Source organism: Hirundo rustica, chromosome 23 (genome assembly GCF_015227805.2).
Source record: "Hirundo rustica isolate bHirRus1 chromosome 23, bHirRus1.pri.v3, whole genome shotgun sequence".
In the NCBI taxonomy this organism is placed as follows: Eukaryota; Metazoa; Chordata; class Aves; order Passeriformes; family Hirundinidae; genus Hirundo; species Hirundo rustica.
Genome location: NC_053472.1, coordinates 5,096,889 through 5,116,411, shown reverse-complemented (window position 1 = coordinate 5,116,411; position 19,523 = coordinate 5,096,889).

Here is a 19,523-nt window from a genome sequence, read left to right as displayed (position 1 = left end):
GCTGATCAGGGGTGGGGGGTGCTGTGGGTACCGAGATTGCAACCTCACTCCTGAGAGCCCTGCAAAACCAAGCACATGAACTATTAGGGGAAACAAGGGATTAAACTTGGTTTTACAAGAGTCAGGGCTCTGTGCCTCAGTTCCTGTAGGCAGAACAGAGAGCTGCATGTAGTGGCCAATGTTGTATTGTCCAGGTTCCCAAAGCAGCTTCTGTGGGTTTTTTGCTATCCCCTTTCTTTCAGGAGACAGAGAGGAGGCACAGCACTGCCTGGACTCTGGCTTGTACATCTTCACCTCTGGGAAGCACTTTACAATTTTCCCCAGGCTGGATTCCAGTCAGATCATGTTCTAATCCAGGTTTAATTACCTGTGAGGACAGACAAGCCTCTTTCTTGCCTCTTGGGAAGCCCAGGCAGCAGGGTAGCATCGGGAATTGGGACAAAGCCAATGCAGCCCTGGTTGGTAAGCCCCTGATGTGCACAGGAATTTCCATTGTGGCTGAAGACAGATAAATGTGCCCAGGGACTGAGCTAAGCAGCACTGAGAGTCAGTGATCCAGCACCTGAGAGAGGCTCATCTCTCCCTGCAGGTAGTGGGAGGTTTCCCTGGCTTTGTAGTGCAATGCTGATTATCCGTGCCAATGGTTTGGCTGCAGAGCCGTGGGTGGCAGTCCCAGGAAGGTGCTTCCCAACAGCATGCTGGAGGAGATAAAAGAAGGAAAAGATTCCTGGTCACCTGGGTACATTGTTGTGTTCTGCCCAAGTGTCCTTGCTGGCAACTGAAGGAGCGAGCCATGCAGCCCATGTGCTTCAGTCCCTGGAAAGAGATGGGAAGCAAGGAGGAAGAATGAGGTCTCTGCTGCTCTGGGAAGCCTGTGCCTGCTGCCCCGCACAGCTGTGAAGCGTGTCACATCCCTGATGGGCCAGATGCTGAAAGATGCTGAACATCCTTAGAAGGTCAAACTCAGAAGGCAGAAAACCCTCCTGGCTAATTCTGAGACACAGAAGTGACGAGGCCTGCATGACAGGAGACACCCAGGAGGCAGAGCAGCTCTGAGTCAGCTGTCTCCAGAGAAATATTTGTCAATGGCTGGGCCAGTTTTCACCAGCTCCACAGCTGGTGGCTGTTTCTGCGCTTCATTCGACAAGCATCTTGTGTGGCTGACATGCTGCTTCCCTGGAGGGGAGCCAGGGGATGGGACCCCTCCTTTCTCACTGGGGGTCGGTGCCTGTGGACTTTATCCAAGCACTCTTTGCACTGCGGTACCCTTTCCCCCGGAGGAAAAGGGGCCCAGCATCAGGGAAGAGCCTGCAGGCCTGGGCTGGGGAAGTGGAGGGTCTGAAGCATCTTCTGTGGCCACCTTCCCAAGTGCTGCCTGCCTGTGAGCCCTGGGGCAGGCTCTGGGCAGGTAAGGACAGAGTAATTCCAGGGGAGTTGCTCCAGATTTACATGATTGTAAAGAGAAAGGATGCAGCCTTAATTAAACTTCTTCTGAGTCCTAGGAGGGGCTGGAATAGAACTCTGAGATCTGCCACAGGCTGCCTGTATGTCAGTTGTGTAATTCTTCCTGGTCCCAATTCTCCTATCCATAAAAGCTAAAGCACCTCCTGCCTTGGTTAGGAGAGATGCAAACCTTGCAGGGCTGAGACTGGTCCTGCCAGCCACCACAGCATCCAGGAGAGTAGTGGAGCTCTGTATGCTGCTCTGCCGACTGCTTCATCCCTGATCCTGGGCGGACAGGACTGCCCAGGGAGCAAAGCCCACATTTCCCTTCCAAGTCCCCAGCTCTGAGGCAGCATCCAGCTCCCTCAGCCCACGGTGGTGGCAATCCCACAGTCTCTGTGCTCTCCAGGCATCCTTTGCTGCATTCTCTTCCAACACCAGAGGCTGATGTGCTTGCTGCGTGGTGGATGAGAGCATCCCTCATAGCACAATGGAAGGAGTGAGCCTGAGGCTCCTGCAGGCAGGAGAGCAAGCCATGAAAGACAGCTGAGGACACGGGGCTCCAAACAGGAGTTGTGCCCAGTTTTAATGTGCCTGGCCTTTTGTGTTTGCCTCTATTCACGCCGGGAAGGAAACTGCTGTCTCTGTATCCATCTTTCTGTCAGAAAATCCTTAGGCTCTGAATAGATTTACTCTCCAATCTGTGAGCTGGTTAGCACCGGGCCTGTAGTGAGAGGAGGTGAATGACTCTGGAGGGCTTTATTGGCAGGACAGTGCTCTGGAGAGGAGGCTGGCTCGCTTGTTATCGATGGGATCTTCCACCGGTGGAGACGGCCTTGGGGATAAGGAGTTGAGCAGTGGTGGATAGTCCAAGATTCCAAAGCTGGCTACAGGCTTGACCTTCTTTTCTGCACCCATGGGCAAATCCCTGGTATCCACTTTATTTCTGTAACACTTCATGTCTGTAACACCCAGTGAAGTGTCACTCCCTCCATGGACGGTGACGCAGGAGTCTCCTCCTCCCTTGTGTTTCAGGCCCAGAGCTATTTGGCTGCCTATAAATAAGCAGCCAGGTAGGTTGTGAAAAGGACACCACCACGGAGTGCTTGCTCAGCCTGTGCTTTCTGTCACTGCAATGATGGTGCAGACAATTCCTCAGCTGCCGTGGTGGCTGGATTCCCCCGGGGCTGTTGTTAATGCTGCTTTCCCAGCTCTTCCACTGAGCTGTCTCTGCCTGCTGCACTCATATAATCAGGAGCTGTAAAACCACTGACAACTCCAGAGACCAGAATGGAGATTACAAGCAACATTAAAATTAAAAATGGGCCAGAGTCACCAAGTTGTCTTCATTAGGCAGCTCTGTTTTATTTGCGGTTTTTACTGCCAAATAAATAATCTTTCAGGTGAGTTAGTAAAGCTGCCCTCAGGAGCAAGACAAGATGGGTGAGGAGAGGCAGTTCAGCACAGCCTCTGGGATTCCTGCCACAAATCAGCCAGTCTGGAAGCGGCAGAACTGGTGTCAAACCAGGATGAAAACCTTAAAATCCCACCAACACTCAATGCAGAACGATGCAGAACAGTCCCCTCCCCTGAGCCAATGCAGAGCTGGCTTCAGCACCGACAGAGAATTCAGCCATTCGGGGCTCTGCCTCCCTCACAGCCACTCTGTCATCTGCATTCATTTGGTTCCTCAAGGCTTTTCCCTCTCCCTTTCTGCCAGGCTTCTGGCTTTAGGAATGCTCCTGAGGAAAGCATCAAGGATACTTAAGCTTTATGGATATTTAAGGGCAATTTCAGAAGGCAGAGCATGTTTGCCCCAGAATATTCCAGGATTTTCTATGGAGAAAGCGCACTGGTCTTACACGCACCAGATGTCAGTGCTTGTGGATGATGTTCCACGTGGGTTGCTGGTAGAAACTGCAATGCATGAATGGCTTGGTTTGACTCTGCTTCAGAACCAGATGAAGTCTTGTCTTTGCTTTGTTTCCTCTTTGCAATTCTAGACCCTTTCAAACCACAGGCTTGAACTGATGACAGTTGTTCCCCAGGGACCAAAAAGTCTCTTGCAAACGAGTGCAAATTCATAGCAGTGATGCTGCTGACACTGCAGACAGAGGAGAGGCACAGGAAAGGTGCTAAAATTCTCTTTTGCTTCCTTTCTGGCTGGGCTGGAGTCCTGTCTCCCCGATTACTCCTTCACTCCTGGCCCAGAATCATGGCAAACACAGGAATCCAGCCCTCCCACTCCTGCCACTGTGTCAGAAAAGCTTTTCAGTGCTATAAGGTCAGGTATTCTCTGATTATCTGCTTCCTCATCAGAAAACTGCTTTAATGAAACTGACATTCTTTGCAGGAAACGCTTCCATAAATAAGTCAAATTTTGCAAGAAACATGATAGCAAACATATCTGTAGGGAAGAATGAAAGATACTGGTGAATCATCCCATTTCTACACTTCTAAAATGAAAAAAAAAGAGCCACTTTACATTTTGTTCAGAAAAGAAATTTAACTGATATTGGAAAAAAAAAAAAATTCAAAAAGGCAGACCTTGTGTGGGTGCAGATAGTGAAGGAGCTCTTGTTCTCCTGCTCAAGGAGTCCAGACCAAGCTTAGCTGAATGAACTTCATCCTTTTAATACAAAACAGATCTTTTCCCAACCACCCTTTGACTTTTGAATCCCCTTTGCTGCAAAGCCAGAGCTGCGAGCTGGCACCTTGCACAGTTTGAAATTACACCCGCTCTAGGGTGAAAAATAAATAGTGTGGGAAGTTGTGAGATACTTGTTTGGCTGTCCCCAGCAGTTTGGGGACGTTTCCCTTGGTGTGTGACAAGGTTTTGCTCACGTGACTGCCTTTGGGTAACGGAGACTGCCAGGGGGCTGTCATGGACCATCAGGAAGAATTCAGGAAGCACTCAGGAAGAATTTCTTCATGGAAACGGTTGTTAGGCCTTGGCAGGGCGTGCCCAGGGAAGTTTGGAGTCCCCATCTCTGGAGGTGCCCAAGGAGTAGCTGGATGTGGCACTCGGTGATCTGTCACAGGTTGCATTCGATGATCTTGGAGGCCTTTTCCAACCTTAATGATTCTGTGATCAGATCTGGATGCTGGTTGGCACTGGTGCAGATGTGCTTCCTGGCCCCAGTTTTGTCATTCAGATTTCTCTGTGCCTCTCATCTCACTGTCTGGGGATAAAAAAAAAAAAAAACACCACCAAAAAAACCCAAACTCAGACTGTGAGAAAGGAGAAAAGCAGCTCCCAACTCCATTCCCTAAGGGTGTGTGAAGCTGGCGAGGAGGTCCTGCACAATAGCAACAGAGGTTATTCAAGCCTTGGAGATGGGTATGGTTTCACTGGCACGGATGTTAGACCATAATAAATTCTCCCTGCTGGGCTCCTGCACATCACGTGTGACAGAGAGCAGGACAGAGCCCACGGCCACGCTGGCAGTGCCCGAGTGTCCCCTCCCTGCTGCGAACTCTGTGAGCACGAAGGGAACTCCCCATCCCTCAGTGGGAGCGATGGCTGAGAGCTCCTCTGCTCCCCGGGGAGGCAGCAGGAGAGCCTTCCTGCTGCGTGCCTCTTTGTGTCTGTGTGTGTTTTTTCCCCGGCAAAATCAAATCGAATCTCTCTTGGCTCATCTGCCAGGGCGTGAGGGAGCTCCCTCCTGCCTGTGCCATGAAAGACTTGTCACCCCGTGACTCCGGAGGGACACGGCACGAATGGCTGTGCTTGTCCCCAGCTGTGCTTTGAAGGAGGTGGTTCTCATTGGTGTAACGTCCTATTGTGAGGGGATTTAATTAGCTGTGGTTTGTTCGCTCAGCAGACACAAATGAGGTTTTAATTTTTCGTGTACAGGCGCGAGTTTGTTTTTGTTCATCGCATCGGGAGCTCTCGGAGGCCTCCCACGTCAGAAGCTGCCTCCGGGAGGATGGAGAGGGCCAGACAAAATGGGGATGATATTGCAGAAGTGGCAGGATAGGTTGCAGTTTTAATATGAGCTGGGTTTTTTTTGTTGCTACAAACGCAAGGCACTACAGTATGCCCTTCCTCTGTGCTCGAAGTGTTCCTGTCTCCAGCAGAAAGCCCCAAATCCCAGCAAGAGGAGAGTGTGTAGATGCTGAGAGGGCTGGGGAACAAATCTAAGCCTTTCTAAATCTTTCCAGAGCCTCATTTTCTTCTGCTCTTCATCATCTCTCTCCTCTCTTCCATCACCCAGAAGCACAATGGCATTTACTTTCTCACTTAATGTCAATATTTGCTTTGCTTTGGAACTGTCTGTTTAATAATAATAATTCCTGAGAACAGAGGAGATGTGAGGCCTCTGTAATTTCAGACTGGGGAGAGTGGTCCCACCGTTCACATTTTCTCTAGTTTCTCTTGGGGTTGGAGCACCAAAGGGAACATTCCCAGACTTCAGGATCCTCACCCCCAGACAGATGGTTTCGGTGGAATGCCAGTGCATCAGGTTCTTACTCCTGTATGTTTTCCTTCCCTCCCTTCCTCCTGTGATGAATGCTGTCTCTGAGACAGGCAGCTGCAGAGGGAGATGCAATTTCTCTTAGCTTGCCAGCCATCAATCTCCGGAACAATACCCTGCTAATGAAATGGCAATGTTATCACACGCCTGTCACCAGCAGTAATGGGGCGGCCGTTCCAAACTCAGACCAGACAGAGGAAAAGCAAGGAGAACTCTGGAGTTTGTCTTCAGGGTGTGATTCCTCCTGAAGGCTTTTGACAAACTCTGGGCATCCTTCAGCGCAGAACTGAGAGCCCCCAGGTGAGGTTTGCTGGCCGCCTCCTCCCACTTTGCAAGGACAGAAGTGTCCAGGCATGGTCAGCCACTGTCCTGTAGGGCCACGCTGAGTTTTCATCTGAATTCACCGTGTGGGCACCTGTGGTCATCCAAGGAGCCACCTCCTCCTGTCTCCTTTGGGAACTGACATCACCAAGTGGGCAAGAAAGTCCTTGGTGCTTCTTCCTTTGAAAAGCAAGTGGTTTTTAAGTGGATAGACTCTTCCCTGATCCGCTGCTATTTCACCTCCTGCTTTTCCCCACTTGGAACTCTTCAGATTAGACAGCAAAGAGCTCATTGAGTGGCATTTTGTCCCTGAGGCCCTTCTGTCCATGATTTCAGTGAATCCCAAGGCACGAAGCACAATGACAAGGCTTTCTGCTTTGCATGGCTTGTTTTTTTGCTGAGAGATTCACTGCAGCTTGCTGAGGTGACAGGGACACACCTGGAACTTGCAGGAGGCGTTGATCAAAGCAGAGGTGCTACCTGGTCTGTGTGTCATGGGGCAGGCTCTCCTTGAATGGTGAAGGACTTCCACTTAAAAATAAAAGCCCTGGATGTGTGAACAGATGGTAGCAGCTACTTGGAGGGAATGAGAGATGAGGGGAAGTTACCAGAGGGACAATCTTTCTAAAACTTAGGGCTGCCTCCAGACAGGAAAGGTGAGCTACCCTGTAGGTCTCACCCTGCTGAGAAGACGCCTGTGGTTTCTGTGCAGGATCAGCAGGAGAAACCCCAGCTTGTTCTTCAGGTTTCCCGCAGACAGATGAGGCACTGAGAGGCTGAGCAAAGCCTGAGCCCTCCTTTTTTCAGAGGCTGATCCCTGCTCAGCATACTCCTTCCGCCTGGATTAGCGCCGGCGAAGCGGATGACACCTCCAAACTGTGAGAAGTGCCAGAAATAAGGTGTTTGGAGCACTTCCTTCTGTGTCTGGCAGGTACAAGTGAAGCTGAGGGTGCCAGGGGGTGCAGAAGTTAAAAAACTTGTGCAAATCTCCTCAGTGCATCCAAGGTCATTGAGGTTCCCAGGATTTCTCTAGCAGGCGGATGCAGCCTGATTGTTTCATCCTTTAGAAACCATGGTTTACATGACTGCTCCCATTCTAGCTCCTGGCTGGAAAAAATATTCTTTTTTAGTAATAATTGTCACTGAACACTGAAAAACAACCATGAGAAATGACCAGAATATAACCTCTTGAGAGTGCAGTAAAAATTTTTGTTGTTCATTTACTTTACGGAAAAAAGAGAAAAATCAAGGAGTAAGAAATCTAAGGCTCTGCGATGAGAGGAAAAATGCAATTTACTTTTTAAAGCTCTTTCTGATTTTAAAGTGATATACGGAAAAATATAAATGGTTCTAGAAAACTTCACCAAATAATAGAGAGAAGAGAAAATAACTACAGCGAAGGGCAGTATATTGAGGGTCATATCTGCCTCCATCTCCCCTAAAACAATATTTGCTGCAACAGAAGCAGGGGTATTTTAGTTATTTATTGCAGTGTCAGCTACAAAATATTAAGGAAGTAAAAAAATTTTAATTTATCCTGGATGAAGTCTGGTGGCCGAGAGAGTGCCCAGGAGCATCAGACTTGAATGCACAAGCAAGGAGGGATGAGGAGAGCAGGAGGAGTTTTTGAATAGGGAAGTGGGACTGGTCCCTTTCCTTGAGTTGAAGCAGGTCCAGGGAGTGCAAGGAAAAAAGGTGAAATGTCACAGCACCTGCTGGGGGAGGGCTGGGCTCCCTCAGACCCCATCACACCACAGGTCGATAGACCATAATAAGCAAGATTTAAGAGCCAGAAATACACCATCTTTTAGAAATGGAGTGGTGTCAGCTCTTCCTCACCCCAGTCTGTGCACTGAGGGTTCAGAGCCTTTTACAACCCAGCCCACGAATAATCTTGTCCCTTTTATGTCTCCTCTTCACGCAGCTGGTATTTGTCATTAGCACATTTTATTACACTCTGTTCCCCACCCCCAGTTAAAAAAAAAAAAAATCTTAATAAAATGCCAGAACACACACTGAGCAGATGAACAAATTGTTAATGCAGTCATTAAACAAATACACCTTTCCTCCAGTCTTTGGATGGAAATTAATTACCCTGCTGGAACTGAAACCTGGATGTGTGTTTTGACTGACAGCTGGGGGTTGTGCCTGGAGCCTCTTTTAGTGGCTGAAATCAGAACGGGCCCCTTTTTCAGTCATGAGGAAGGTGATGGCCGGACTCTGAGGGACTCTGAGGAGGGATGAGACAACAGCTCATGAGACTTGGGTTCACTGTCAAAGGGCAGGAGCAAGAGCTTGCTAAGCCCCACAAGCAACATGTGGGATTTCTCCTTGGCTGGAGGCAAAATCCTGGGCTAGCCGAGTCTTCTGTCACAATTAACATCAGTTCCCTCTTCCTGACTCCCATTGCCCATGGGAGGGCAGGATTCCTCTTTACCCTGGAAATTAAACACCCATGGTCCCAACCAGGTGTGTCACCCCACGAGGAAACAGAGCCCCACAGGGCCAGATGTGCCTGCTGCCACCAGCTCGGTGGCTTGGGGACACTCGCAGGACGTGTAATTGCTCTGTCCCACGATCTGGGTGCATTAGTAGTCCAGGAGCATGAGATAATGAACCTTTTAGCTGGGAGTAAAGAGGGAGAAAGAAAGAGAATGAATGAGCTGGGCAAGAGAGAATGACTGAGGATTCAGTTAGTTAATAAAGGGATTGCAGAAAGCAAGGTGAAGAGACAGTGGTAATTTTATGCACTGCCAGTCAGGCCCATTTGTCCTGGGAGCAGCTCCAATTTCTCTCTGAGCTGTTCTTTTTTTCTTTAGAAATGGAGCTGTGAAAGGGGAAGGAAAAAAAAAAACCCTCTCCCTGATTAAAATCAGCACCCAAAGTGACAAGGAAAAAAGCCATTTTAATCTCCACATCCAAAGATGGATCTTCTCCCAAATAAGTGAAACAAAAGGGAATTCAGAATATTGGCCAGTCTTACACAGCACAGGCTGAAATCATCCAGACTCTGATGGCAGTCTTGTCATATCCCAGCCCTAACCACAAAACAAAGCCAAATTTCATCTTTACAACTATTAATTCCCACTCATACATGAATCTCTCTGCTCCGCCCTCACCCACTCCCCATTCATTCATGACCATTTAAGAATAAACCTCCCTTAAACCCCTAATTAGCGCTGCAATTTTGATGTTTTAGCTCTACAACTGGTTCAAATCTTCTTCTTGTTATTAAATATTCCTACTCCTCCATCACAACTCCCCTGAGCTGAGGCCAGAGAAAGACAAAACTGGGTATCCATTGCTTTCAAACTCAGCTTTTATCAGGTACTTGAGTGTCAAGAGGCAGTGAGATGTACTTGTCCCATAGAACTTTAATTTCTAATTGAGGAGAAAAGAAAGTTATTTGGGGAAGACAGCAGGGAAGGGCATTCCTGTGTCTAAAACCAGGCATGGATTATCCCTTACAGTCAATGGGAGCTTGTGAAAAGGTTGGTTTTACTTTGAGACCACAGGGTGGGGACATAAATAGGAAAGCGTGAGTGTTAAATTCTGCCCGAGTTGTCCTTGGGTGGGACAGTTTTGCATCATGTCTCCGGGCAGGTGGATATAAATATATATAAATATATATAAATATATATAAATATATATAAATATATATGAATTCCACTTCCCTTCAAGCTGGCCCACTGGCAGGGCTCCTGAGCTGTTTGTGCACATCCAGATCAGGCTTTTGATCTCGACACAAAAATCCCTGGCCAGCCACGGCAGTGCTTGGTGCAAGGATGAGTGGGATTGAGCACATAAATCACAATTTGTGCTTGCATGCGGGTGCAAGCTGCTAACACAGGAGCGTTTCTGCTGCAGGAGTGCATTGCCTTGTTTTATCCTGCCTTGTCCATCCCCAGCTTGGCCACTGGTCAGTGTGGATGGCAGCTGAGGCACGAAATGAGAACACTCAGGGCTCTTAGAGAAGCTTTCAGGGCTTGTCTCCAAGGGAACAAACAGAAAGGTCCAGGGGCAAAGCCAGAGCAGTTCTTAAAGAGGATTTAATCTGATGTGGGCTGCCCCTAAGCACAGGGTCTTGCACAAAAGGCTGAGAGTGTTCATAAGTCTGTTTAACCTCTCTTAACTCCCCTGCCTTTCCCCCTTTAACTGGATGAGCACAACTGCCTTGTTCTGGTCCTGATGACTTGAGTGCAAAAAGGGGGGTGGGATTTTTCCTCAAGGAAGGCACCAGCAGCGTGTGCCCTTTCCTCAGGGGCACAGAGGACATAAACCACTCATCAGCGAGCCAAAGGCTTTTAGTTTTGTATCAATACACTTGGAGATGAGACGTGTGGAGCCTGGGGAGCGCGGGCAAGCAGGATTTTTTTCAGCCAGGAGGATGTTAATGTGAGGAGCAGCAAAATCAGGGGGTTTGTGTGATGTGGTTCAAGTTCCAGGGGACTTTGAGTCCCCTTTTTATCAGCAGTGGTGTCCTTGAGCGGAGGCTGCAGCTCAGCTCAGTTCAGTCCTGGCACTGAGGCCCTGTGATTGCATTACAGGGAATTATCAGGTGGCTGCACCTGGCTTAGAGAGCTCCAAGAAGGCACAGGGGTGCAAAAGGGAAGGCAAAGCACCGGTGGTTTATGAAATTAAAGAGTTCACGAGTGCCAAATCCACATGCTAGAGTGGAACTGAGAAATGGAAGAGGTCTCAGTAACACCTTATCAGGAGGTAGGACAAGGAAATTGGAGTTGAAAGCACTGTAGTGCCTGATTTGCTATCTCTCCTCTGCACCTTGGCTGTAGGTTGTGCCTTTAGGGGTTTGTTAGGCAACCTGGGGAGAAATATTTTGTGTGTATTCAGTGGGTTCTGCCTTAGTATGCATGAGGTGGAAAACCTGTCTGGAGAGATGGGATGCAGTGTCCCTTGTACCCTCCAACAAACACAAACACAGGAGGGAAAAGGACAAACGCTGTAACATGGGCTTTACACAGCTTTTTTTGGAGATGGAGGATAAATTCTGCCCTGCACTTCCCCCTGAGCCTGTGTGCCTGTAAACACAACTGGTATTTGCATTGGAAATGTTATTGAGGGGAACAATTCCTGTTTGAAAGAGCCTTGGCAGCACCTGGCTGCTGCCTCCACGGGAGAGAGGCTGAGCAGGGGGGCCAGGGCTTTTCTTGGGTGCAGGGTGTGCGGGAGGGAAGGAGAGGCCAGTATCCCTCTGGAATACGAGACCTGCTCTTCCTGAGGGAGCCAGGCCAGACCTGAGAAGGAAGCTGACAGAATCGAACAGATCCAAGTGTCTGGTAGGTACCAGCTGATGAAGAGACCTGCCAGGCCAGAGCTCAGATGCTGTTAACACAGGAAAATCTGAGGTCCAAATCCTTAAAGAATGCTGCCAGAAAAACTGAGATTTCACTTTCTGTCCTCTAAATATGGCTCAGTTTCCTGCTTTTACCTTGAGACCGTGATGCCAATAAGGTCAGGGAAGCAGATCAGGTTTCCTCTATCTATCTCCACTTTTTCCTCAAAGGAAAAACCTGGAAAACCTTTTGATATTGCCTGGAAAACCTGATATTGCTGTGCTGTCAGACTCTGGTAGCAAGCACAACGTGGGTCTGGTCCTGTAGCTGCTGGTGCAGCTTGGAGATGCTCAGCCGTAATATCAGGACTGGCTGGCAATGGCACAACAGGAAATTGGAGTAGTAAAATATTTCCCTCCTCTGCTGCTTCCCATTTACATGTTCATAATGGAGGTTTTTAAGGTCCTAATGACAAGGAATGCTCGTTGCGGCGAGAGGATGATTGAAGCAGAGCCGGGGCGACTGCAGGCAGTGAGGAAGGGATGTTAATTACATCAGGAAGCAGGAGGGCAGCACAGCTGGCGTGGCTGCTCTTTGCCACCCGGGGATGGGGCTGTCCTTGTCCCCTGATCCGGGCACAGATGCGCTCACCCACCCTCTCCAGGCCTCAGCGAGAAGAGCAAAGCAAAGACAAAAAACCCCCAAAACCCAAACAAACAAAAACCTCCTTCCAGCTGCAGCCTGCAACAGGAGCGAGCTGAATTTGTGTGTGGAAAACTGCTGGAGGATTGAGCGGCGCCCAGAGCAAGAACAAAGATGCTCAGGGAGAGGCAAAAACAGAGAAAGAGCCCTGGAGACATGGTTGAGGGCTCAGCCTGTTCAGCGAGGTGGGCCTAGGAGTGAACTGATGTGGTGCAGATTAAGGAGCTTCTGTTGGGTGCATATGAATCAGAGGCAGCCTTTGAAGCCCTGCAGAGGATGCTGTGGTTGTTTCATCTCTGGCAGCCAAGTCGTCTCCAAATTCTGCTTTCTGCCACCTTACTGGTGGAGCAATGCCCCAGGGAGGTTTCTCCTTGGATGCAAATCTCCATCTGCATCCCTGGGAGATTATAGGGCAGGGTACTGCTATAGAAGAGGTGTTTGAGGAGTTGTGCACTTGGTGACTAGAGAGAGAGAGAGAGAGAGAAAGAGATAAAGGAGAGCCCATGAATATAATTTAGCATAGCAGAAAATAGCAGAGAAAGGAGTTAATGGAAGGATGCATAAAAGAACAAATGAGAAAAGAAGTCCTTAGCAATTGCATGGAGCCTAATTTAAGCAGAGTATTCCCGATATTTCCTCTTTAAATAAATAAAACAGCAGAGCCCAAAGTGTTTGAGTTTTTCCCAGTCAAAGCCTTGGTATCAAACTTTCATCTGTTCTTGACAGAGCAATTAAAGGGAGGGATACAAGCTCTGAAATGTAGCCAAAAGGAGTAGACTGAATATTTAATACAGTTCCAGGCTTTGAAAGTCCCAACAAGCCAGTGGAATGGGGAAGCTGGTGACAGTTTTATCTTAACAAGGAAAGGGTTGGAAAAAAACCTTTACTCCTGCCAGCAAGGGTGGCAGGGAAACACAAACTGGATGGGGAACAGGCAGCACCTTTCCAGATTGTCTTCTTGGATGTCATAATTGCATTTCTCAAATGGTGTTTGATGGAGAGGGAAGTGGATCTTCCCATCTATCTTGTTCCAGCTCTTGGTGCTGGAGAGACGTTAAGTGTGGGGCTCTCTGAGGTTGTTTTCCATAGTGCTAAAGGAATAAAAAAATTAATTTTGTGCTGAGGACAATCTCCTGCACTGCAGCTTCTGCTGAGCAGCTGGGAGGGGGTGAAGGGAGAGCTGGGGAGTTGAACATGGAGTTAAACATGCGGGTTAGCTCGGCTGCCAGGGCTAAACCTACTCATTAAAGGGATTAGCCGGCAGCCCTGACTGGATTTAGGAGGGTGGCTGTTGCTATCAATAAGTAATCCTGTCTCCAATCCTCTCTGGTGGCTTGGGAAAGACAGAGAACAGAGGAAGGGTGGGAGGGAAGGAGGGACAGTAAGGAATGAGAGGGATAATTTAAGGGAAATGCTGAAGGAGGCAGGGAAAAACTCATCCCTGAGAGGGGACTTGCTGAGGAGTGAAATATTCCTTCTCCCTGTGCTCTGGTGAGGATCATGACAGCTCTGGAATGGGGCTCCACTTCCTCACTCTGTACAGCCCTCCAAGGCAGATTTGCTGGAGCAGGATTGTGCTGTTTGGTGACGGGGAGATTGAATTTTGATTAGCTCTGACACAGTCTCTTATAACCTTTTCATTAGAAAATTACCTTTAATAGAAATTGTTCTGACACCTCAGCAGCTTTTCCCCCTCATTCATTACAGGCTCTCCTGGTGGGAAGGGAGGGGAGGGAAATGGAAAAGTGCCTCTGTTTTTTCTACTTGCATATTTATTAATCCATTTACAGTATAATCCATCCCCTGTTTACCTACTGACCTATTTGCTGACTTGTCTGTCTGTTCCTCTGCCTGCAGTATCCATCCAAACAGGGGATGTCTTTTTTCTTTCTCTGAATTAAAATCCTGTTCTCCTTTTTCCTGTGAAATGCAATTTTTTGGAAGAAACATTGTTTTGGGGCAAGTGCAATATTTCTTTCCAGTTTTGCCTTGAGAAGATAATAGTATTAAAGTCATGTTCTGACTTAAAATGAAAAATGAAGGTGTTCCTTTCTAACAGTGTTTCAAAACTGTTTCTGCTTTATCCAAAGGCATCTCTGCCTAATTTTTAATCAAAATTTCCACCCAGCTGATGGATGGATGAGTGTTGGAGGCAAAAGGAGCTGAGCAGGGATTGAAAATGTCTTCATGTTCTCATCGAGCATCAAAACCCAGCTGATAGCATGTACAGCACAGGGCAAATCGTGTCATCTCAGCCTCTCCCCAGATCTGTGTGATGGAAAGGAAGACCAGGTGTGGGAACATAAGGAATAATAGTTATTTGCAGAGCTCTTTGAGGTCCTAAAAGGGAAAACCCTGGAGAGATGTAAAGCATTATTAAAAGGGCTGTAAGTTCTTTTCAGGCAGTTAAAGGGATAATAAATTCATTGCCCAGGAGATCTGGTAGTCAAAGTTCTGTGCAGAACACGGTAAAAAGGGAAGACTTTGGGAGACTTTTGGGCACTGAGCAGGAGGGCAGTAAAGCCAGGCTTATCAAGTCAAATCTTACCTTGGTTCTGGGTTAAAATCAGTTTTATTGTTTCTGCAGCCCTTCCATAAAGCACTAAATGTGTCTGGAGCTTGAAAATTTGAGCAATTTTTGGTATTTAACCACATTTAAGTCAGGTATTTGGGCCTAATTTCTCATTTGAATTTCTCTGGCTTCATCTTGAAGTCATTGGGCTGTCTCTTTTTTTTTTAATTATTTTTTTTCCCCAGATTAACGAGGCGTTTAGTACCCGCTATTGTCTCCTCACAAGGGCTTTTATCTGCTCTAGTCAAGTCACTCCTCAATCTCTGATAAACTGAAGGGACTGAGCTCTCTCTGCCACCCTCCAGGGAGGACGGATCAGTGCTCTCAGCGTTCTCTGCATTCGCCTTTGATCTTTTCCAGGGAAAGCCCTGTCCACGCACCAGCCCCACGCTGGTGAGTTCCTGTTGTCTCTGGGAGCAATCTCCCCTCTATTTTTTTTTTTTTTTTCCCATATTCCTCTCTTTAGATCTTCGGGCTTCCTGCAAATTTCATTAGGATTAATTTAATTCTTCGTATCAAGATTATTGAAGGGAATTGAGTCCAAGGCTGGAAATGTGTTAAAGCTCCACTTTGTGCCTCTCTCTCTCTCCCGTGTTCTCTCCTCCACGGACACCATCAGAAGTAGGATCCTTAATCCATTTACCACGTGCTTCACTGATATCATATAACACTAATTTTTTAATCAGAAGTTTGTGAGATACAAAGTCAAACATCTTACAACAGCTAAATATATTATATCTTTGCAGTTACCCTTATCAACCAAACTTGTAATCTCATCAAGGAATGAAATCAGATTTGACTGACAGGACCTATTTTCCATAAAACCATGTTGACTGATGTTAATTATATTTCTGCCCTTTAATTCTTTATCAATTGAATCATATATCAGCTTTTCTGATTGCTTCGCCAGGGACAGATGCTGGCTGGCCTCGATTCCCTGCTTCAGCTACGGAATCCAGGCGCCGGGTTTGCTTTTCCTGCTGCAATTCCCTTCCTTTCCCAGGGATCTGCGTCGGTGTGAGCTCTCACTCTGAGCATCCTCATCGGCCATTCCCAGGCTGTTTTCACCCCGCCAAGCGCACCGGGGCTGGGATTTGTGAAGTGAGGGTTTGTGTGAAGCGGTGAGTCCCTTTCGCTGGGAGCAGGCGCGTCCCCGGGATGCTCCGACGCTGCTGCAGCCTCTCCCGTGAGTTCGCAGACATCAGAAGCAATCAGCTCTCTCCTGCTGCCTGACACTGTCGGATTTCCTTGCATCTCCTGATAAGAACTAACCTAGCATTTTACAACTGTATATCTGAAATTAGTAGCAGCTTAATCTCCCTCTGCTGGATCACTCAGAGGTGTAATTGTGCAGAAAAATGGGTATTAAAATGCAAAACGCTCTCCGATACTTCTTCCTGTTAAATCCCTTCTTCCTACCATTATTTTTTTTTTTTTTTTTCCCATTTTACAAGGGGGCTTTTACTTTTTGCCTTCCCCCCACGTGCGTGTCTGTGTGTCTTCATAAAAGAAAATGAGCTGGGCACACAGAGAGAATAATTTCTATTTCTACATAAATCTCAGGAATGAATACTCAAATTCAAGCAAAAAAATACATTCTTACACCTTTAATTTCCTCTCTATGAAGTATAATGAAAAAGCCTGATTATTTTTAATTCTTCCCTTTAATAATTCAGCAGTGGAGTGATTTAAAGCTGGGGACGATAATTACCTTTTCACTTTCCTGGTAAATGGAGTTTTAATAGAAATGGAAGCTCAAATGCTGGAATTAATTCAAACAGGTCAGCATCAGGTCATCCATAGCATCTTCTGTATAAATCATTTATCTGAAAAATGGCCTGCTTCTCAATTTCCCAGGAATCCCTATCCAGAGGCTACGCTTTAACAGAAGACTCGATGTTTATATCTTGTAAAGCATGAAGGGGAAAAAAAAAAAAAAAAAAAAAGTGCAACCCACATCATTTTGGAAGGATTTTTTTTTATTTTTTTTTTTTTAATGTAAATGGAACTGCTGTTTGAAGGACAGGGAAGCAGGGGCTTGTCTAGATTAGGGAAATTCAGCTGTAGCTACAATGATGGTTGGCTGTGGAAGCTTTCACAGATCCCATTATCTGAGCAGTTTGTGCTGCTCGGTCTATTTATCTTCACGCTACACCTGCTACATCTGTTCTAGAGGTGAGGGATGGAGGTGAGCAGTGTCATCTCCAGCTGAGAGCAGAACCCCGAAATAAGGAGTAGGCTCCAGCTGCTGCCCTGTGAGCCAAGAAGATCTGTCTGGGAGAGAGGAAGATAATAAAAAAAAAATCTTATCAGCCCCATCCGTGGAGGTGTGTTTTGTAAAAACAAAGGGAAAGAAAAAAAAAAAAAAAACAACGAGGCAGGTTTAGCCAAAGCTGCACCTGCCCTGGGGAGGATGGTGACACCACAGAGCTGACGCACCAAGGGTTTTCCCGGCACAGGGAGAAGGGGAAAGGCTTCACTGAGATTCCCACACGCTGCACCGAGGTGCTGCTCTGATGGGTTCAAAGACAAACCATCCCTGTGGGGTCTGAAACTGCTGAAACGCCTCCCCCGAGCTGCTTCCAGCCGGGATCCGTGCCCCTGGTCCTTGGAAGGGGCTGGGCCAGCAGCGGGGTTTGGCTGGAAGCAGGCAAAGCATCTGGGGGGTTAAATTTTTCATGAGAGCTAAACATAAACTGCCTCGTCTCTAATTAAGCACTGGGACACCGAACTTTAAAGCACTCCAGCTCTGATTTGCCACAAGTGTGTGGTAATGATTTCTTTTCAAATGTCAAGCAGTTTTGTTTCTATTTCCTTTCATAAATAATTGGTGCTGAGCCGGTGGCAACACCAGCATCCAGCTGGCAGCAGGAGCCTGGTGATCCACTCCTTGCATCCAGCCAGGCACAGGGGCAGTTCCAGCCCATCCCAGGTGGGGAGAGAGGTTTTCCTGCTCCCACTGCAGGGAAGCCACCACAATTTCCTTGGGGTTTCTGAATTTATCCTATCAGGTGTTTTGTTTTCATTAAGATGAACCCGACGTTCAGAGTGTGCTGGTGGCAGGGAAAGGCGGCTGCAAGGGGGGAGGATGGCAAGAGAAACACGTCATTTTCTGCAGGAATAAGGGGGGAATTTAATGCCTGAGGGCCAAGAGAATCCTGGCTGGAGAGTCCACACCTAATACCGTGCATGGCCAGCTGTGCTGAGGGATCCAGCTGAGCCCTCCCCTTCCTGCTCAGGTACAGCACATCTGTGTGTTTTCTCTGCCAGTTATTCCCCACGCCAATATTTCCTCTATCCATTACTGTTTACAGCCACGTATTATCCACCCCTGCCTGGGGAACTCAAGCAAATGATTGCATTGCTGGGATCCCCAGCCCTGTCGGTAAATACAAATACAGCTTCCGGCAATGACCTGGCTGTCATCAATTCAAGGGGATCAAACTGATGGCTTTTTTTGGGTGATGCTGCTTAAAATGCTGCAGGAGTGCTGTATGTCATGTAAATGTTCGTGGCAGGTCCATATTTACTGTCAGATGCCCTAATGAGAAGTTAAATAATATCGTTTTTGCTTTCCCTCCTTTCTGCTGTGTTGGCAGTGCTATAGGTGGGTGCAGTAAAAAAAAAAAAAAAGTGTTTCAGGGATGTATAAGTGATCTCCTTGGAGAAAAGTGACCTGCTAAGGGACATCACTGCAGTGATGGAATTATCTCCTGCCTGTCTTTCAAAGGAGTTTTTCAGATTTCCCAGACCCACCCAGCCAAGGAAGGCAGATGTTTAATCCCTGATTTTGCTTGTCTCTTGCTGTATTTAGCCCCAGAAATATCTGAAGTGGTCATGCTGCCTATCTCAAGAGGGAAGGAAGAAAAATAAATCAGACAAAATAGAAGCTGGGTTGCTCGCTCCAGGCACATTAAAGAAGCGTGTGTGTGGCCTTCTGCCTCCGCTGCAGGGCAGTGCCACGGCTGATCTCTCTTCCTGGCTCCCATGTGCCACACGGCCCTTGGGGACAGCCAGCTTGCACTGTCTGAGGTCACTAAGACAGAGACCTGAGTCACAGGTGTCTCACTCACAGATGCACTGTTTATAGATCTAAATCTAAATCTAAATCTAAATCTAAATCTAAATCTAAATCTACTTCTGTGTGGAAGTCTCTGCATGCCCCGGTTTGCAGCCCTGTCTCTCCCCATGCACGTGTGCCTGTCCCATCCCATCCAGCCCTTCCTGATGGGAGCAGGCTGCAGCAGTGCAATGGATGCTCCTCTTTCCCAGAGCCTTTCCCTGTGCGCTGGGTTCCATCCTCCCTGGCTCCCTGCTGGTGGCCTTGCCCTCGCACAAACAGCCTTTCCCCCGTCCCTCTCAGGAGTGTTTGTGGGGTCTCACACGCAGCCGCTCTCCCGCGTTTCTCATGGAGCTCTCTGGGGGTGGCGCAGGCTGATGATCGAACAGCACCGGAGCAGAGATTGCTGCAGCTCCCAGCTGGTAATGACCCTGCTGTCCCTGCAGCAGGCCCTGCCAGCTGCCACCCCCTCGGTCCCCAGGCACGCACTGAATTGTCTGTGGGGTCACACGATGTCCCCGCCTGTCTCTGAGCAGAGCTGAGACCGAGCTGTGTGCAGCGCCCAGGGATGAGCCTTTGCTGTGATGAACCAGCGCTGCAGAGACCTCAGTCCCTGTGTTCCACCCTCCTCTTCCTCTGGTCACCCCAGAGCC